Source organism: Budorcas taxicolor, chromosome 18 (genome assembly GCF_023091745.1).
Source record: "Budorcas taxicolor isolate Tak-1 chromosome 18, Takin1.1, whole genome shotgun sequence".
In the NCBI taxonomy this organism is placed as follows: domain Eukaryota; kingdom Metazoa; phylum Chordata; class Mammalia; order Artiodactyla; family Bovidae; genus Budorcas; species Budorcas taxicolor.
Window position 1 is genome coordinate 33167429 of NC_068927.1, and position 23073 is coordinate 33190501.

Below are 23073 nucleotides of genomic sequence, written 5' to 3' on the forward strand. Positions count from 1 at the left end.
TCTCACTGCCCCCCAACATTCTCACACATATTATTTTTTTTTGAATCATGTGAAAATACATTACATACACAATGTCACTTTATATCTAAGATATTCAGAGTGTATTTTCTAATAATAATTATATGCTCTTAATCATAGGATTCCCAGGAGAAATATCAATAACCTGAGATATGCAGATGACACCACCCTTATGGCAGAAAGTGAAGAGGAACTAAAATGTCTCTTGATGAAAGTGAAAGAGGAGAGTAGAAAAGTTGGCCTAAAGTTCAACATTCATAAAATGAAGATCATGGCATCTGGTCCCATCACTTCATGGGAAATAGATGGGGAAACAGTGGAAACAGTGTAAGACTTTATTTTTTTGGGCTCCAAAATCACTGCAGATGGTGACTGCAACCAGGAAATTAAAAGACGCTGACACCTTGGAAGGAAAGTTATGACCAACCTAGATAGTATATTCAAAAGCAGAGACATTACTTTGCCAACAAAGGTCCGTCTACTCAAGGCTGTGGCTTTTCCTGTTGTCATGTATGGATGTGAGAGTTGGACTGTGAAGAGGGCTGAGCACCAAAAAATTGATGCTTTTGAACTGTGGTGTTGGAGAAGACTCTTGAGAGTCCCTTGGACTGCAAGGAGATCCAGCCAGTCCATTCTAAACATGATCAGTCCTGGGTGTTCTTTTGAAGGAATGATGCTAAAGCTGAAACTCCAGTAGTATGGCCACTTCATGCGAAGATTTGTCTCATTGGAAAAGACTCTGATGCTGGGAGGGATTGGGGGCAGGAGGAGAAGGGGATGACAGAGGATGAGATGGCTGGATGGCATCACCGACTCGATGGACGTGGGTTTGAGTGAACTCCGGGAGTTGGTGATGAACAGGGAGGCCTGGCATGCTGCGATTCATGGGGTTGCAGAGAGTCAACATGACTGAGTGACTGAACTAAACTGAACTGAACCATAGGATTATCAAAATCAGAAAATTGATACTGATATAGAAATGTCATCCAATCTACAAGCTTTATTCAAATTTTGCCATTTGTCTACTTATTGCTTTTATTGCAAAAGGAAAAGAATTTGTCCTGTTATCAATCTGGAGACGATGAGATATATTTGTCATATCACTAATGTTCTCAACCTGAAATTTTCCTCAGTCTGTCTTGGTTCTTCATTATCTTGATATTCTTAAAAGTACAAATATTTATTTGAGAATATCAAAGAGAACCAGTTCAGTTCAGTTCAGTTGCTCAGCCGTGTCCAACTCTTTGCGGCCCCATGAATCGCAGCACGCCAGGCCTCCCTGCCCATCACCATCTTCCGGAGTTCACACAGACTCACGTCCATCGAGTCTGTGATGCTATCCAGCCATCTCATCCTCTGTCGTCCTCTTCTCCTCCTGCCCCCAATCCCTCCTAGCATCAGAGTCTTTTCCAATGAGTCAACTCTTCCCATGAGGTGGCCAAAGTACTGGAGTGTCAGCTTTAGCATCATTCCTTTCAAAGAATACCCAGGGTTGATCTCCTTCAGAATGGACTGGCTGGATCTCCTTGCAGTCCAAGGGACCCTCAAGAGTCTTCTCCAACACCACAGTTCAAAAGCATCAATTCTTTCATGCTCAGCCTTCTTCACAGTCCAACTCTCACATCCATATATGACCACAGGAAAAACCATAGCCTTGACTAGACGGACCTTAGTTGGCAATGTCTTTGCTTTTAAATATACTATTTAGGTTGGTCATAACTTTTCTTCCAAGGAGTAAACATCTTTTAATTTCATGCCTGCAATCACCATCTGCAGTGATTTTGGAGCCCCCAAAAATAAAGTCTGACATTGTTTCCACTGTTTCCCCATCTATTTCCCATGAAGTGATGGGACCGGATGCCATGGTCTTCGTTTTCTGAATGTTGAGCTTTAAGCCAACATTTTCACTCTCCTCTTTCACTTTCATCAAGAGGATTTTTAGTTCCTCTTCACTTTCTGCCATAAGGGTGGTGTCATCTGCATATCTGAGGTTATTGATATTTCTCCTGGCAATCTTGATTCCAGCTTGTGTTTCTTCCAGTTCAGTGTTTCTCATGATGTACTCTGCATAGAAGTTAAATAAGCAGGGTGACAATATACAGCCTTGACGTAATCCTTTTCCTATTTAGAACCAGTCTACTGTTTCATGTCCAGTTCTAACTGTTGCTTCCTGACCTGCATACAGGTTTCTCAAGAGGCAGGTCAGGTGGTCTGGTATTCCCATCTCTTACAGAATTTTCCACAGTTTATTGTGATCCACACAGTCAAAGGCTTTGGCATAGTCAAGAAAGCAGAAATAGATGTTTTTCTGGAACTCTCTTGCTTTTTCCATGATCCAGTGGATGTTGGCAATTTGATGTCTGGTTCCTCTGCCTTTTCTAAAACCAGCTTGAACATCAGGAAGTTCACGGTTCACATATTGCTGAAGCCTGGCTTGGAGAATTTTGAGCATTACTTTACTAGCACGTGAGATGAGTGCAATTGTGCGGTAGTTTGAGCATTCTTTGGCATTTCCTTTCTTTGGGATTGGAATGAAAACTGACCTTTTCCAGTCCTGTGGCTACTGCTGAGTTTTCCAAATTTGCTGGCATATTGAGTGCAGCACTTTCACAGCATCATCTTCCAGGATTTGAAATAGCTCAACTGGAATTCCATCACTTCCACTAGCTTTGTTCATACTGATGCTTTCTAAGACCCACTTGACTTCACATTCCAAGATGTCTGGCTCTAGATTAGTGATCACACCATCATGATTATCTGGGTCTTGAAGATCTTTTTTGTACAGTTCTTCAGTGTATTCTTGCCATCTCTTCTTAATATCTTCTGCTTCTGTTAGGTCCAGACCATTTCTGTCCTGTATTGAGTCCATCTTTGCATGAAATGTTCCCTTGGTATCTCTAATTTTCTTGAAGAGAGCTCTAGTCTTTCCCATTCTGTTCTTTTCCTCTATTTCTTTGCATTGATCACTGAAGAAGGCTTTCTTATCTCTTCTTGCTATTGTTTGGAACTCTGCATTCAGATGCTTATATCTTTTTTTTTTCTCCTTTGCTTTTTGCTTCTCTTCTCTCCACAGCTATTTGTAAGGCCTCCCCAGACAGCCATTTTGCTTTTTTGCATTTATTTTCCCTGAGGATGGTCTGGATCCCTGTCTCCTGTACAATGTCACAAACCTCGTTCCATAGTTCACCAGGCACTCTATCTATCAGATCTAGGCCCTTAAATCTATTTCTCACTTTCACTGTATAATCATAAGGGATTTGATTTAGGTCCTATCTGAATGGTCTAGCGGTTTTCCCTACTTTCTTCAATTTAAGTCTGACTTTGGCAATAAGGAGTTCATGATCTGAACCACAGTCAGCTCCTGGTCTTGTTTTTGTTAACTGTATAGAGCTTCTCCATCTTTGGCTGCATAGAATATAATCAATCTGATTTCGGTGTTGACCATCTGGTGATGTCCAGACTGTGAGATATTTTTTAAATCTGTTAAGATCCTTATGCTGGGGAAAATTGAAGGCAGGAGGAGAAGGGGACAAAAGAGGATGGAACAGATGGATGGCATCACTGATTTAATGGACATGAGTTTGAGCAAACTCAAGGAGATGGTGAAGGACAGGGAAGCCTGGTGTGCTGCAGTCCATGGGGTTGCAAAGAGTCGGATACAATTGAACAACTGAACATCAACAACAAATTCAACAAGGTGAATGTATTAATATTTTATTCTATGATTAAAACTTTTGGGTCCTATTTTAGTATACCATTCTTACCCCCAAAACAAAGATATTCTCCTATAGTTTATTTAGAAATTTTATTTATTTACTTGTTTTTTCATCTTTCAGTTTAGATTAACAATTTATCTGGAATTTTGTTTTTGTGTATATTATAAAAGTCAGGATTGAATTTTTCTTTTATATATGTATATACATATGTATGTATACATGTTATACGGAAGTGTGTGTACATCCTGAGTGAATATATACATATACATGTATGTTTGAATGTTAGATAAATGGTAGGTATACGTGGAATTGTGTATACATACTTTAACAACATTTATTGAAAACAGCATAGTCAAAAACTTAATGAAATATCAATTGCATATATGGAATACATCCATCTCATCAATATTTTCAAATTTAACAACATAAAATTGTTACTGTCCTTATATTATTAAGCATTCATTAACTACATACCTGGAGCAATGACTTCTGTTCATGGTTGTCTTCCATTTTTAATTTATTTTATTTTTTTTTGAATGGACTTTTATCAAATATTTATTTAAGTGAATAATGAGGGAACTTGGGTTTGAAGGAAATGATAGAAAATCACACTGGAATGTTTGCTGAGCTCGAGACTAACTAGCTAATTTCTACAGGATAAGAAAACCATAATCATTGTGTTTGTTTTATTCCACTAGATTGAAATTATTTAAACCTCTACTGGAAAAACCTTTGTAAGTTAACATATAATCTCACAGTTTGGGCCCTAATCAATAGTACGTAGAAGTCAAACAAAGACATATCCCTCTAAATAATTAAATACCCCTGCATTAGCCCATTGGACAATGCTACAGAGTAACATCAAAAGGACTTCCTTCTTATTTATTTATTTTTTGTTGCACTGAGGCATGTAGGATCTTATTTCCCTGACCAGTGATGGAACCCATACCCTGAAGAGTGGCAGTGCAGTGTCTTAACCATTGGTCTGCCAGAGAAGTTTCAAGTCTTCTTCCATTTTTGAATTCTTATTAAGTTTTATTACAGGTTTGTCAATATTATTAGTCTTTCCAAAGCTAACCAACAAATAATTTACTTTGAATCTTGTACATCCTCTATATATTGGCTTTCTATTCCATTTAAATTTGACCTCAACTTTAATATTTTTTCTTATACATAAATTTATTTTGCTATTCTTTCACAAGCTTTGTTCTGAATCTTAGTTCATTAGTTTTATTTCATTTCTTTTTGTAACATACAGTTCAGTTCAGTCGCTCAGTCATGTCCGACTCTTTGCAACCCCATGGACTGCAGCACGCCACGCCTCCCTGTCCATCAACAACTCCTGGAGCTTGCTCAAACTCATGTCCAGTGAGTTGGTGATGCCATCCAACCATCTTATCCTCTGTCGTTCCCTTCTCCTCCTGCCTTAAATCTTTCCCTAAATCAGGGTCTTTTCCAATGAGTCAGTTCCTCACATCAGATGGAGTTTCAGCTTCAGTATCATTCCTTCCAATGAATATTCAGGACTGATTTCCTTTAGAATTGACTGGTTTTAGCATATAGGAAAAGCTTTAAATTGTGTTGCAAGTACTGCTTTCAGTGAAACAATTTTTTGATGAGTTACTCTCTTTATCATTCAAGTCAATATATAACCTATTTTTATTTATTTGATGTTTTTACTCATAGATTATTATGCAGTACATTTCCAGATTGGGCTTTCCTGGTGGCTTAGATGGTAAAGAATCTGCCTGCAATTCAGGAGACCTGGGTTCAATTCTTTGGTAGGGAAGATCCCCTGGAGAAGAAAACAACCCACTCCAGTAATCTTGCCTGGAGAATTCTATGGACAGAGGAGCCTAGCAGGCTACAGTTCATGGGGTCACAAAAGAGTTGGACATGACTGAGTGAATAACACTTTCACTTTCTTTTCTATCATTGTTTATATATTTTGAGACCACGTTCCTTAGTGGAAAAAAGTAATTAAAATTTTGATTTTTTTCACTCACAACTTATCATTTTCAGGTAACAGATATCTTTATCTCTGTAACAGACTTGGCTTTGACTTCCATTTTTCTGTTAATAATATAGACATATGAGCTTAATTTGTTTAGTTTTGGAATATTATTTTTTCCCTTTTGTTTTAGTCATAAGCTTCCTCATTATTGTTGCTTGCAGTTGCCCAATAACATTAAATTTGGGTTCCTCCTAGAAACACAGATTGATATGTCTTTCTCTGGAGAGATAGTCTGACTGTTTCTGCTGAGTACCTAAAGGAATGTAAGATCTCTTCCACTTACCACTGCTTCCAACCTTATCTGAAGATTAAGGGTCCCAAGACCATCAAGGATATGAATACTTAGGATAGATAAAAGAACTATGTCCAAAGGATGGGAGAAGTCAGTTATAGATCTGACTTCCTCACTCTAAAATAGGCTTTAAGACCCCAGATCCATATGGGTTGGGTTTGACCTCTGACTCTGGCTCATAGGAGCCACAGAACACCAACAACAAAAAATCACTTGTTTATAATGAATACTTTAGGTTATGTGGAGCTTTGGTGTTCTTATATATTCTGTATGCCTTCATGATTATAGGTTTTCTTCCCAAAATCAGGCTAGAAATTCTGCAATATTTTTTTCACATGTTCCGGTTTTCTGCTTGTTAGTTTTTGTTTTGTTTTAACCTAACCACAAGGAGGTTGAAACTTTCAATCCTAAAGGAAATCAACCCTAAATATTCACTGGAAGAACTGATGCTGAAGCTGAAGCTCCACTACCCTGGCAACCTAATATGAAGAGCCAACTCATTGGAAGAGACCCTGATGCTGGGAAAGACTGAAAGCAAAAGGAGAAGAGGGCAGCAGAAGATGAGATGGTTAGATAGCATCACCAACTCAATGGACATGACCTTGAGAAAACTCCAGGAGATAGTGAAGGACAGGGAAGCCTGGCATGCTACTCTCCACGGGGTTACAAAGAGTCAGACATGAATGAGCATTAGAAAAACAACACAAAACTCAGTATTTGATACCTGTTGTTTGGCTTATTCTATCCTATCACTACCACAACCATAAACTGATGTCCTCTCGCAGAAATTTTCTATTCTATGTTTTACTGACTCACTCCTGTGGAGTGAGTTGTGATTTTACACAATACTAGCTCATCAGCTTCAATATCTTCTTACATTTATTGCTTAAAAAGTTTCCTGATAGGGGGTGGGAATCACACAAGGACTATAGCAATTGAATTCCCACAAATTATGAGTAAATTAGGGTTAGTTTACTAGCTTGTTTACTTTCATTTCCTGGCATTCACACACATGCATATTATCACTAGGTTTGTCAGTCATATCCTACTTTATGAAGTACAGGCCAATACTTTGACTTTCCACCTCCAGCCATTGAACCTGGAAAGTAACTCCGGAGTACTCACTTTACTTTTTTTAGAAATAAATCAGTATAGTATAATGTCTGGCACATATTAGACTTTTAATATGTTTGTTTAATATATGTTGTAGAAGTGAAAAAAAGTTAAATTGTATCTACCAAATGTCAGATAAAAATTAGTGGTCAGTTTGTTAAGCTGTTGTTTGATGTTTATATTTCACTTAAGAAAATGGATACCTAAAAATCATAATAGGAATATAATTAAATTTTTGCACACTGTATATTTATATCTACATATATCTACATAATGTGTGTGTGTGTGTGTGTATATATATATATATATATGCTATATTGTTGCTGTTTAGTCACTAACCATGCTGTTTAGTCACTAAATCACGCCCGACTCTTTTTTAACCCCATGGACTGCAGCCCGCCAGGCTCCTCTGTCCATTGGATTTCCCAGGCAAGCATAATGGAGTGGGTTGCCATTTCCTTCTCCAGAAGGAGATTCAGGGATCAAAGTCCACATCCTGCACCTCCTCCATTTCAGGCAGATTCTTTACTGTGAAGCCACCAGGGAAGCCCGTATGTATATAAATATGTATATAAATATTCCTCTCTTTAAAAATTTGGCAATGCTTTGTTTTTTTTTTTTTCACATAAGTTCTTAAACACATGAATTAACACTGAATGTAATTTCCGTAAAAGTGAAAATTGAATTCTCTCTAGGGAGTATGTTTATCCCTCCTATCAATCTTCAGCTTTTAAAATGGAATGTTAACATCATTCTGGGATGCATCAAGGTGTGTGCATGTGTGTGTGTGTACAATATATTTCAAAATGACAGAAAGACAAATTGAGCAACACATCATTGCTTTAGGCACGGTTTTTAACAAAGAAGTAGTTACTCTGCTGGGTATTGCCCATTGTGCTTCCCATGCCTACTCTCCTCCCTTCTCTCCACTACTCGCTGTCCTGGGGGGCTCAGACTCCCTGATATGCTCCCAGTCTGTGTTTAGATGAATGGATGCACTGGTGGGCATGAAGGGAAAGAAGGCCGTAAATGTATAGATTGTCTAGACTGTCATTCACCCAGAAGTCCCTGTGCCTCTCCAGGGAACTTCTTCTTTGCCTCTCTGGTTCTGGGTTCTTGGTACCTACTCTTTTCCCCCATTCTTCAGGATTTGCAGTAGTTATATCTCTGTTTTTGCTAATCTTGGGTTTCCACCCTATTTTTTGTGTGTTCTCCTGTTCCCTGCCTGTACTTTTATGAATACTAATTAATTAAACTTTCCTCCAGTTACACTAATTTGAGTGGTTCATTTGTTTGCTATGGCCACCCTAAGTGATGCAGGAGAGTAGACTCTCAACTATCTACTGTGGGTCAGGACCCACAGTAACTGACCAAAGTCTTTAGTTAATATGCAAAAAGACATCATTTAATTCATACAAAAATTTCCATTCTTAGCACAAATACCTCTGAACCATTGATTCCCCACAATTAACATTAAGGTGAAAATGTTACCCTAACATGAAACTACGAAAGGAGTCATCAAACAAAGCTTTGAGTATTGGCTTTGCTCCCTGAGCATTCTCTATAACAAAGGGATGCTCTCCATAGAAAAGACTTTACCACAGCCTATCCCAACTGAGAAAAGGGTATTTCTACCATTACAGCCTACAGTAGCCTTCCTGTCTCAACAACAGTGGGCAAATATAAGAACTACTTGTAAAGGTCACAACCTAGGGACACAAGTCCACTAAAGACTGACATTTAATCATAAGATTGCTATAAATCTTTGTAAAATGATTTTAAAATTTATAAGGAAAGGCAAAAGACCTAGAATAACCTACAAACTACCAAAGAAAAAGAAAAAGGAGGAAGAGGAAAAGGAGGAGAAGGAGAAGAAAGTTGGAGGACTCACACTATCTTTTATCAAGATTTACTACAGAACTACAGTAACCTAGACTACATAGTATTGGTGAAACAGTATCAGTGAAATACAAGAGAGACCCCAGAAATAGATCCATATATATAACTGGACTTTGACCTAGGAGCAAAGTCCAATTAATAAAAAATTATAATCATTTCAACAAATAATAATGGAGCAATTCAATATCCATGTGCCATGTGCAAATCTGAAACTGGCACATACTGTAACCCTTTCACTAAAATGAAATTTAAAAAATGGATTATAGATTTAGGTGCGGAATGGAAAACTATAGAACATTTAGAAGAAAACATAGAAGAGAATCTTAAGGACCTTAGGTGAGTGCTGACATGTAATAACAAAAGCATAATTTATAAGAACAAAATTTAATAAGATAGACTTCATTAAAATTTCAAATTCTACTCTGTGAAAGACACTGTTAAGATGATGAAAAGGAGAAACAGACTGGAACAGATTATTTGCAAAAATCATCTCTGATAAAGGACATATATCCCAAATATAGAAAGAACTTTTAATAATCAACAATGGGCCCAGACAAATAGGCAAAAAGTCTAAAAAGACATCTTACCAAAGAAGACATGTGGATGGAAATAAGCATAATTTTACATTCAGTTCAGTTCAGTTCAGTCGCTCAGTCGTGTCTGACTCTTTGATACCCCATGAATTGCAGCACGCCAGCCCTCCCTGTCCATCACCAACTCCCGGAGTTCACTCAGACTCACGTCCATCGAGTCAGTGATGCCATCCAGCCATCTCATCCTCTGTCATCCCCTTCTCCTCCTGCCCCCAATCCCTCCCAGCATCAGAGTCTTTTCCAATGAGTCAACTCTTCACATGAGGTGGCCAATTTTACATTAGGGAACTTCTAGTTCAAATAACAAGACTTCACTTCACACCTATTACAATGTCCTTTCCGCCCCAAAATAAATAACAAATAAACCAAACCGAAACAAAACCCTGACAATATCTACTGTTGAAGAGGATGAGGAGCAAAAGTAACTCATACTCTTTGCTGATGAGACTGCAAAATGGTAAAGACACTTCTTAAAAATGCTTGATAATCTCTTATAAGGCAAAATAATCTTAACTTGTGGTCTAGTATTCATGCTCCTAGGTATCCATTCAACTTATTTGAAAACTCATGTCCACATAAAAACCTTCACAAAAGTGAATGGATCCAGTCTGAAAAGACTACACACTTAATATACTCAATTGTAAGCTCTTCTGGAAAAAGGAAAACTATAAGGATGCTTAAAAAAAAAAAATCAGTGGTTCCTATGAGTTTGGGAGGAGGGGATGCTACTGTAGAGATGAAGTACAAAGGAATTTTTGTAGGTGAAACTTTTCTATATAGAACCATAATGGTTAATTCATAACATTGTGCACTTGCCAAAATTCATAGAACTTAGGACAAAGAGTGAACCTTAATTTATGCAAATTTTAACAACTCATTGAGAATGTCATGGGATCCATGGATGGAATTGAGAAGGTGATAAAACAACCTAACTGCATTACAGATATATGAACTAACCTTACTGCAGGATGTAGGGGGAAAGGATGTTGACCTAAGTAACTTTGAAAATGAGTGGAATCTTAAGACTAAAAGGCAAAATAAACTACTTAAACAGTATGCATGCTGGGGCTCCCCAGGTGACTCAGTGGTAAAGAATCTGCGTGCAATGCAGGAGACATGGGTTCAATTCAAGAGTCTGGAAGATTCCCTCAAGAAGGAAATGGCAACCCACTCCAGTATTCTTTCCTGGGAAATCCCATGGACAGAGAAGGATTGCAAAAGAGTTGGACATGATGTAGCAACTAAATAACAATAACAAAGCAGTATAGTAAGCTGATAAAATGGTTTACTATGAGGGTACAGGTTAACAGCTGTGATACTGCCTTACATGTAAACTGGAAATAATCATTATGCAAATAAATGCCCAATGGGAAGAGATTCCTCACTTTTGGGAGGTTACTAACGAACAAGAGAAGGCTAAAATGATCCATGTGGTAATGCATTTAAATTGAATGTATCAGTATGAAGCCATGTTTCAGTTCACTTAAGTCCCTCAGTTGTGTCCGACTATTTGCAACCCCATGAATCGCAGCACGCCAGGCCTCCCTGTCCATCACCATCTCCCGGAATTCACTCAGACCCACGTCCATTGAGTCCATGATGCCATCCAGCCATCTCATCCTCTGTCGTTCCCTTCTCCTCCTACCCACAATCGCTCCCAGCATCTGAGTCTTTTCCAATGAGTCAATGAGGTGGCCAAAGTACTGGAGTTTCAGCTTTAGCATCATTCAGGGCTGATCTCCTTCAGAATGGACTGGTTGGACATCCTTGCAGTCCAAGGGACTCTCAAGAGTCTTCTCCAACACCACAGTTCAAAAGCATCAATTCTTCAGTGCTCAGCCTTCTTCGCAGTCCAACTCTCACATCCATACATGACCACAGGAAAAACCATAGCCTTGACTAGATAGACCTTAGTTGGCAAAGTAATGTCTCTGCTTTTGAATATGCTATCTAAGTTGGTCATAACTTTCCTTCCAAGGAGTAAGCGTCTTTTAATTTCATGGCTGCAGTCACCATCTGCAGTGATTTTGGAGCCCCCAAAAATAAAGTCTGACACTGTTTCCACTGTTTCCCCATTTATTTCCCATGAAGTGATGGGACCAGATGTCATGATCTTCGTTTTCTGAATGTTGAGCTTTAAGCCAACTTTTTCACTCTCCTCTTTCACTTTCATCAAGAGGCTTTTTAGCTCCTCTTCACTTTCTGCCATAAGGGTGGTGTCATCTGCATATCTGAGGTTATTGATATTTCTCCTGGCAATCTTGATTCCAGCTTGTGTTTCTTCCAGTCCAGCATTTCTCTTGATGTACTCTGCATATAAGTTAAATAAGCAGAGTGACAACAATATACAGCCTTGATGTTCTCCTTTTCCTATTTGGAACCAGTCTGTTGTTCCATGTCCAGTTCTAACTGTTGCTTCCTGACCTGCATACAGGTTTCTCAAGAGGCAGGTCAGGTGGTCTGGTATTCCCATCTCTTTCAGAATTTTCCACAGTTTATTGTGATCCACACAGTCAAAGGCTTTGGCATAGTCAATAAAGCAGAAATAGATGTTTTTCTGGAACTCTCTTGCTTTTTCCATGATCCAGCGGATGTTGGCAATTTGATTTCTGGTTCCTCTGCATTTCTAAAACCAGCTTGAACATCAGGAAACTTAATATAAATGTAGATGTGTACAAATAGGAGTATGTGTACATACATATACATATACATTTAGTATACTCATATAGAAGTCCATGTTTTATCATCTGAGAGGGTCCAGGAGCATCTATACTAGAGTAGCAATAATCACACTTTGCACCCAGAACTTGGATTCAAATACCATTCTTCAATAAAAGAAACAAAGGCTCCCAGGAGCAATTGCTGATTAAAGTACATGAAAAGAATTATACAAAGTGAGTTTAGAGCATCCTGTAGTAAGAAAAGATAAGAGAGTGCTAAAAAAATATCCCTCAGTGGCGGTAGTATTTCAAAGGGAAATGAGAGCCAAATGAAGAGTTCCCAATAGCAAAAGCGAGAATAACTTTTAAAAAGTAGAATTGGATTATAAACCAAAGTATAAAGTAAAAAACAATGAGTCCATACAGATATAAATGAAGCATTGGATGATTAAATAAATGGGGTAGAAGAAAAAAATATCCGATAGAGAAGAATTTCAAATAATTTATAGATACTCTGCCCTCAGGAGGTGGATTAAAATTCCCCACTCCTTAAATAATGGCTGTACACACGACTTCCCTTCCAGAGAGAACAGTATGAAAAAGCAGAGGAAAAAAGAAACTACAGTGGAATTGCCAACATACTACCTTAACCAAGTGATCAAGTTAACATCAATGGTAAATAAATCAAGTTGATATGTGATTAAAACACCATTTCCTGCTATGATATTCCTCCTCTATATTCGTAGTCTCAGAATAATTATGAGAAAAACATTAGACAAATCCTGATTGAAGGACACTCTATAAAATACTGACTAAAAGTTAAGGTTATCAAGAACAAGAAAAGTCTGAGAAACTGTCATAGTCAAAAGGAAATTTAAGGTGTATTATAAGAAAGTGTAATGTGATATTCTAGATGAGACCTACCTAGAGCATCTTAAAAAAGACTTTAAATAACGACTAAGTATGGACTTTACTTACAATAGTATTGGCTCAGTAATCGTGACAAGTTTGTCACAGTAATATGTTAATAATAAAGGATATCGTATGCAGTTTGTGAGAACTCTTTGTACTATGTTGGCAAATTTTTAATAGCTAAAACTTTCTAAAATTACAAGTTTATTTTAAGAATTCAGTGGATTAAACTAAAATGTTCATGATGCATGGTATGCAGTTAACAACACATACTATATATTGTGATGATGTGAGACAATCCACCTTGACCACTGTTATTTCCTTTAAAGTGAAAATTTTCTATAATTGAGAAAATTCAGCCAGCCATGATGTTTGGAGATAATACTGGGGATCTGCGATGTTACCCTTTAAAGCTGAAACAAGCTTGCTGCAAAAGTTTAATTTACACCTGCCATCTTCACATCCCTCAATCAACTAATCTCATATCACAGTAGAATCAAATGTAAAGAGGACTCAAGTAATTTTTCAGTCATATCCTCTAAATTCTTGTGGTCATGAATTTTACACTAAATTGTCTTTATTTCTGTACTGCTCTTTTTTTTTAACCATCCCAAATTTGTATAATTTAACCTGTACTCCAAAATACATTTATTTTATAGCTGTTCCTCTTTCTTTCATTATTTACATGTAGTTATTTCTTTACTGTCTCTAACTTTCTTTAAATATCAGTTTAAATAGTAAATGTCTCATAAATTCATTAATTTGTGAGGTTTATATTATCATCTGCATGCAGGAGAGTCTGAAATCTATAATGTCTAGTCTTGGCCAGTTGGTTAAGTTCCACATTTCTTTTTCAAAGAAAAAGAACTACCTTCCAGCCATCTCCATCTGCATTTCTAACAAGTACTTCATATTTAGCATACAACCCTCATTGAGACAGCACTCTGTCCATTATCAATGGCATTTAACAAGTGTATCCAAAATACACTCGTTGTCATGGATATATCTTTCTGAGTTCCTTGATTCTTTCTTTGTCCTTATGTCTTTCCTCCTCACATTTCTACTTCAGTCCCTGGACATAATCCTCGAACTCCATTCTACTTGTGTTGTTTCCATTCCATTGACTCCATTCACAGTTTTAACTTTTCTGAAAAGTATCTTTATAACTTTGTCTTTATACTTCAAAAACAAATACAGCCATTGCCTTTGAAATGCCATCCCATGCTGTTGACTTTTGTGATATGTACCTCATTTAAAAGATATCTCAGAGGATACAATTACACAGTTTTAGAAATGAGAGGAATAAACAGCAAACTCCCTGCTTCACTCCTTATTCCAGAGAGTAGGTAAGTGATAAAAGAAAAGAAGATGATAGACTTTAAGAGAAATATAGAAAGTGAAGAATCAGATTTGCATCAGGGAAAAATGATATGTAATTTTGCACATCTTGCTTCCATATGGCCAAACAGAGTTCAAGACACTGACATCTCCAAAGATATTAATAATGTATAGGTTTTTATGTTGGGTGTTTTCACTTTATTACTATGCTATATAAATATATTGCAGTTTTATATAAAATACTATATCATGAGTATATATGATGAAAGTGAAAGTGAAAGTTGCTGAGTAGTGCCCAAATCTTTGTGACCCCATGGACTGTATAGTCTAAGGAATTCTCTAGGCCAGAATACTGGAGTGGGTAGCCTTTCCCTTCTCCAGGGGATCTTCCCAACTAGGGATTGAACCCAAGTCTCCCACTTTGCAGGCAGATTCTTTGTCACCTGAGCCACAAGGGAAGCCCATATATGATTAAGTGATCTCTAAAATGAAGCCATTTATATACAATTCCCATATATACATATATACAATTTATATATGTATATATAAAATTTATATTAGAAGCCTTCTTACTATGTGTGTATGCACCTTGTATGCACAAGGGTTCCTAAATCCCCAGTTACTACAATATTTTCTTTATTCAACCTAATGAGCAATTGTCCACTTGATTTTCATTTGCTTTCTCCCCAGTCATTCTTATTGATCTCCGTCTGTTATTTAGGCTCAATTAGAGGGAGTAACAAAAAATTGCTCTGTTAAATAACCAGATCCAGATCTCTATTTTCACTCTGATACCAATTTTCATTCATCTTAAGAGCAAGACAATTGTTTTTAAGTAAAAAGAACTCTATATTTTATTGGTTCTCCTTAAGATCCAAATTCAATATCTAACAAAAAAATATTTACTACAGAAATGATATTTTAATCTAATCCATGTCCTTTAAAATTTTCTTTGCCCAAGTTCAGTTTTTCTTCCTTTCACACAGTGCCATAAGAAATTATCTATCATGGTTTACTCACTTATTTTTCATTGCTACAGTCATGAAAGGGGGATAAAATCAGTGTATGGAAAGGCACACTCTTACAAAGATATAAGGCATTTTCAACTTGACACATGAATTTAAAGAGATCCTAAAGATATTTCTCTAGCAAATTTGAAAAGTTCATTTGGCAAAAACAATCCAGACAGATAGCCTATTGGGAGGTAGGAAAAGAAAGAAAGAAAATATATTAATAGAAGAAGAGCTTTACCATATATATGTAATAAAAATACAAAACATACATTTGAGAACACACATATTCATCCACATGTATACTTTAGTCCTGGTATATAAATAGAATTAGCTGTTTATATAATATACTGAATTCAGAATATGATAATGCCAACATTTGCCAACAGCAAGAGAGGACATGTTTTTTTGACAAGTGCAATTGAAATAATTGGTTAGGATTTTAGGGGAAATGAGGCAGTAAAATACATTTCAGTAAACATAAGACTAAAGGAAAATGTTAATCCTTAAATGACTAACAAAATGTGACATATTTATTTCAAAGTCTTACTTTGAAGAAAGACTTTTTAATAATGACAGAAATTTTAGCAACCATGATATATAATTTCACAATCATGATAATTCAAAAGTAAAAAAAATAAAAAAGTTGATTAAAAAAATAGGAAATGAGTTAGTTAACATCTATGCACCCCCAATTTTAGGTTGATGAAAGGTGTGACTGAGAATGCATGCATGTGTGTGTGTGTGTGTGAGAGAGAGAGAGAGAGAGAGAGAGAGATTAGCCCCATTTGGATATTTATCACTCACTTCTTTATCCAACTGATATTTCTTCCTCAACACTATGCCACTATCTTGAAAATATCCCTGTCAGTTAAAGAAGGGAGAAGATATATTTTACATCTGTTGAGCAGACTTTAAAAATAGAGAAATATTAAGCAAGTTTTAAAAATTAAATCAAACCAGAAACAAGATTTATGATGCCTCTCTGAAAAAAATTTGACCTGATTTTCTAGTGTACTGATAATTCTAGAATGAAAGACAATGAGGTTGCATAACAAAATAGTAGCACCATACCTTAAACACAACTAAGGAAAATGTTAAGATGTTTCTCAGGGATATTCAAAAAATAAGAAGTTTAAAAAAAAAAGTTGGGGGATAGGAAAAGGAGAGAAAAATCCATGGGAGGCACAGAAAAATGATTAACACATTTTCAATATTAAAGATCCTAAATGGCCGATGAAATTTTAATTTTAAAAATTAATCCAGAACAGAAATGAAAATTTCAGAAAATATTTTTCGGCACTTTTGAAAATTATTGAGAATATAAAGCCTCTTGTAACAGAAAGTAAAGTGAGATGCAAAAATGGGCAGCCATACAGCAATAGAGCAGTAAGGCAGCAGACCTAAAGAGAAAAATTCAAAGCAGTAGAAAAAGCCGGTCAACCGCTTGGAAAAGAATGAAACTAGATCACTTTCTAACACCATACACAAAAATAAACTCAAAATGGGTTAAAGGTCTAAACGTGAGACCAGAAACCATAAAACTCCTAGAAGAGAACATAGGCAAAACACTCTCCGACATAAATCACAGCAGGATCCTCTATGACCCACCTCCCAGAATATTGGAAATAAAAGCAAGAATAAACAAATGGGACCTAATTAAACTTAAAAGCTTCCACACAACAAAGGAAACTATAAGCAAGGTGAAAAGACAGCCTTCAGAATGGGATAAAATAAAAGCAAATGAAGCAACTGACAAACAACTAATCTCAAAAATATACAAGCAACTCCTCCAGCTCAATTCCAGAAAAATAAATGACCCAATCCAAAAGTGGGCCAAAGAACTATATAGAAATTTCTCCAACGAAGACATATGGATAGCTAACAAACACATGAAAAGATGCTCAACATCACTCATTATCAGAGAAACGCAAATCAAAACCACAATGAGGTACCATTTCACGCCAGTCAGAATGGCTGCGATCCAAGTCTACAAGCAATAAATGCTGGAGAGGGTGTGGAGAAAAGGGAACCCTCTTACACTGTTGGTGGGTATGCAAACTAGTAGAGCCACTATGGAGAACAGTGTGGAGAGTCCTTAAAAAAACTGGAAATAGAACTGCCTTATGACCCAGCAATCCCACTGCTGGGCATACATACCAAGGAAACCAGAATTAAAAGAGACATGTGTACCCCAGTGTTCATTGCAGCACTGTTTATAATAGCCAGGACATGGAAACAACCTAGATGTCCATCAGCAGATGAATGGATAAGAAATCACTGGTACATATACACAATGGAGTATTACTCAGCCATTAAAAAGAATACATTTGAATCAGTTCTAATGAGGTGGATGAAACTGGAACCTATTATACAGAGTGAAGTAAGCCAGAAAGAAAAACACCAATACAGTACACTAATACATATATAGGGAATTTAGAAAGATGGTAACGATAACCCTGTATGCGAGACAGCAAAAGAGACACAGATGTATAGAAGTCTTTTGGACCCTGTGGGAGAGGGAAAGGGTGGGATGATTTGGGAAATTGGCATTGAAACATGTATAATATCATCTATGAAACGAATCGCCAGTCCAGGTTCAATGCATAATACTGGATGCTTCGGACTGGTGCACTGGGACGACCCAGAGGGATGGTATGGGCAGGGAAGAGGGAGGGGGGTTCAGGATGGGGAACACGTGTATACCTGTGGCAGATTCATGTTGATGTATGGCAAAACCAATACAATATTGTAAAGTAATTAATCTCTAATTAAAATAAATAAATTTATATTAAAAATAAAATAGTGCAACCACTTTGTAAAGTTGAAAAAAAAAAGTAGACATTAAAAGGACACTAGAAATTGCTTTAAAAAAAAAAGGCAGTATAAATAGAACTCAAAATGGAGAAAATACATAGAGAAAAAGAGTAAGAACAAGAAGGGCTAAGCTCTACTGCTATTTCCAGATTCAAATATACCAACTTCCTCTTTCTTTTCTTTTCCACTCAAGAAATACCATAACTCATAAATTCTACAGAACTACTGAACAATGATATTTACAAATTCATTTTCGTGTATAGATCTTGCTTTCCTCTCTTCAATGAGCTAGCTTCTGTTCACCTCAGATCTCAGATGGAATATTAGATCATTATTGAGTTCCCTTCCTGGTCTGTCTAGTTTGCAAACACCTGTTTTAAACTTCAGGCTTTCTTAATACCATCCTTTTCCAAGTAAAAAAATTATATATATATATATATATATATATATATATATACACACACACACACACACACAGTATGTGTGTGTGTTTGTTGTCACTGATATTTTACATGAATTTATTTTATTACTTGATTAATATACATTACCATTTACTACACTATGCATTCTTTACCATGTATCTACAATTTGCCAGGACAAAAGTAGGAGTTCCTTTAATTCTGTAAAAAACTATCATGTGTGTGTGTGTGTGTGTGTGTGTCTTCTAAATTGGCTAAGAATCTGCTTGCAATGCAGGAGAGGGTTCAGTCCCTTGGTCGGGAAGATCCCCTGCAGAAAGGAATGGCAACCCACTCTATTATTTTTGCCTGCAGAATCCCACGGACAGAGGAGCATAGTGGGCTACAGTCCACCAGGTCATAAAGAATCAGACATGACTGAGAGATTAATTATTTCTTAGAGTGGCATAAACTATTTATTCTCTGCATCTATTGATTCAGGAAATACATTCTGCGTTCTTCTTTTGGTTACTTGGCCAAGTTCAGATATTTTTTATTATCCTTTATGTACACTCATGTGGGTTTGTGTGTTTGGAAGTGTGTTTGTGTATGCTGTTTTCACTAATCTCATAAATGAGTGACAATTTAAAGTAAAAAGATCACTGGCCTTGGTGTCTAACAAGTGTAAGAGATATTATGATTCACATCTAACATCACGTGCTTGGGAAGCAAACTCATCGGCCATCGTTATGATTAACACCTTTATTATCACTACAAGAAATCAACAGTAATATAAAAATCTTCAATATATTAAATGCTTACCATGAGTTGTGTTCTGTACTGAGCAGTATGAATATAGGATTTATAAGCCGGTAGCAACCTCCTTACTGCCTCCATATTACAATTGGTTAAAACCCACCACCCCTCATGGCTCAGCTGGTAAAGAATCCACCTGCAATGTAAGAGACCTAGGTTCAGTCCCTGGGTTAGGAAGATCCCCTGGAGAAGGGAAAGGCTACCTACTCCAGAATTATGGCCTGGAGAATTCCATGGACTGTATAGTCCATGGGGCTGCAAAGAATTGGGCATGGCTGAGTGACTTTCACTTCACTTCACTTCACCATCACAGATGTAAATAACAGTTTAGTCCATACATGAGTCAGAATTTGAAGCAGGTTGGATGGAATCAAAAACCCTTTGCTCTTCCCTGATCAATGCTGCCTCTCTGAGCCTCATTCCTCAGTATAAAAAAGAGGTGAGAAAGCCTACTACAAGGTGTCTCCAAGGGTTACATGTGATACAAGAACATAGCTATTCCAGGATCTAGAACATACCAGAGGTTCAATAAACATCTATTGAGGAACAAATTCTCAGCTGAGGAATATACCATTGAAGTGTTAACTATATATGTATTAATTTGACCTTGCCAAGTTGTAAACCCCATGACAGAATACTTAGAATTTCCAACAACATTCCAAATGGAATGGTAGAGAAGTCAACACCTGAAGTCTAACTAGGGCAGTAGTTACACAGTCCAGTTGTTCAACAAACTGTCACCGAGCACTATGCACAAGACAAACTTTTAGACCCTGTAGAAACAAAAAGTAATCTATAGTTCATAAAGAGTAAGACTGTTTCAAGGTTCAAAAGCAATGTCATAAGTATTAAAAAGGTGGAAGTTAAATGGCATATTGGCTACACCAACTTAGTTTTTTTAAAATAATAAAACTGCTAATTTATAATTTAAAACATTATTTTTAAAACTTTCTTACTGCATAATTATTTTCCAAGAGAACAGTTATATAAATAATCTTTTCCAAATGGACTTCCACCTATTAGGTGGATAGCCTATTGACTATTATATTTAGCTTTGTCAGATAAATGAATGATATCTGTTCTTGCCTCATTTGCTTTCCTCAATAGTTATTCGATGAAAATAAATAATTCACCTAAATTGTCACAGACTGAAATTCAGGATCTCTGCACACTCCAGCCATGAATTTAGGTAGTAACAATACAATTACTTGTTAATTGTTCTTTGATTACATTTACCTTTATCTGCCACAACTTGAACAGGTACCCTAATTGCAACTCAGATAATAGTGTTCCTCCATCATGCCACATTCAGCTTAATTGCAATGAAGAATAGAGGTATTTAATTCTTTTGAGACATGATCATCTCATTCTGGACATTAAAGAATTTTAAAGAGAATCAGTTATTAATGAGGAAAGCTCATGCTATTTGCTCTTGTCCAAAAGGGACATTTATCAAAAGACACAGTAATGTGTTAATGTAAAAAGACGCTCTAAAATTACACATCTAATTGCAAGCTTGTTTTGATCTTTTCTTTGTATAAAGGATGACTTGTGACTGAAATCAGTGTCAGCATGGATCACTGACAAGCACAACTAATATTGTTTATAACTGTCAATACACCGATGCCTTCTTAATGAGACAACTTTTAGCCCAAGGGAAATGATTTAGTTAACCAAATGGAGGAAAAAAAGCTGCCAAGTATTTTCTTAGACTAGCTTATCTGATTCTCTCTTCCCTTCTCTCCCTATCACTTAATTTTAAGAAAAAGAGTTAGTAGATGCTTTATGCTGGTGGTTAGTCTGTTTATAAAATAAGACAGTACTTTGGTCCTATGCCCTGCTTAGCAGAGGTCACAGGTCCTGCTTGTCCCAGTCACAGAGATAATCTTGAACAGGAAAAAGGATACATTTGAAGCTATCCTCATCCCCTTTGGTGGATGAGACAAATTTGGGGCCTGAAATGAAAATTTACTTCCCACAAATCACCATGCCTTAATCTTCCCTTTAGTTCTAGTTTCTTGGAGAGGAACCTGAGTTAGCTAGTCTTTTTGAAAGATATAAGCTAATTCAAACAGAAGGTGGGTGGGAGACTGGTCTATTTTGAGACAAATGTGTTAAAGACGTAGTGGTAATACCTCACGCAAAGCTTCCATGATAGTAGCTGATATTAACAATGAACACTTGAGAAATATGAATACAGGACGAAAATTTGATACTGTATGATTCTTTTGTTGCCTTTCTTTGCCTGTAGGAAAATAATACCAACTAGCACGACATGCATACTTAGTGGTATATATTATACATACCATAATTTATTATAGAAGGTGATAAGGTAATGAGTTACACTGAGGTTATATGCAGGGACTTTGAAGTTAGACAGCTCCAAAGGTTCATATCAGTTTAGTTGAGTGACTCAGTCGTGTCCAACTCTTTGCGACCCTGTGGACTGAAGCACGCCAGGCCTCCCTGTCCATCACCAACACTCAGAGCTTGCTCAAACTCATGTCCATCAAGTCGGTGATGCAATTCATCCATCTCATCCTCTGTCGTCCCCTTCTCCTCCTGACTTCAATCTTTCCCAGCATCAGGGTCTTTTCAAATGAGTCAATTCTTTACATCAGGTGGCCAAAGTATTGAAGTTTCAGCTTCAATATCAGTCCTTACAATGAATATTCAGGACTGATTTCCTTTAGGATGGACTGATTGGATCTCCTTGCAGTCCAAGGGACTCTCAAGAGTCTTCTCCAACTCCATAGTTCAAAAGCATCAATTTTGGGGGGCTCAGCTTTCTTTATAATTCAACTCTCATATTCATACATGACTACTGGAAAAACCATAGCTTTGACTAGATGGACCTTTGTTGGCAAAGTAATGTCTCTGTTTTTTAATAGGCTCTCTAGGATGGTCGTAACTTTTCTTCCAAGGAGCAAGTGTCTTTTAATTTCATGGCCAACCTAGACAGCATATTAAAAAGCAGAGATGTTAGCTTGCTGACAAAGTACTGACTAGTCAAAGCTATGGTTTTTCCATAGTCATGTATGAATGTGCAAGTTGAACTATAAAGATAGCTGAACGCCAAAGGTTCATGTAATTGTAGCCAATTACTTTTACCCTTTTGAAACTCAATTTCTGAAAATATAACATTTGGAGAATAGAAGCAATAATGTACACTATTATTGTAAAGTTTGATTGGGATAATGTACATAAAGTACTTACAACAGTACCTGGCACATAGAATATATATTATTATAATACTATAATATTATAATTAAACTTGTGCCATGATCTGAATGTCTAGTATCAAGACTATTATTCTCTAAGTTCTGAATCCTGTCTTAAGTACATTTAAATCTTTTGCTATAATGTGACTAGATTTCATTACACCATATATAGTGTGTGTGTGTGTTTGTGTGTGTGTGTGTGTGTGAGAGAGAGATATTTAAAATGGTAAACTGCTCTTATTCTAGGTTTTTGCAT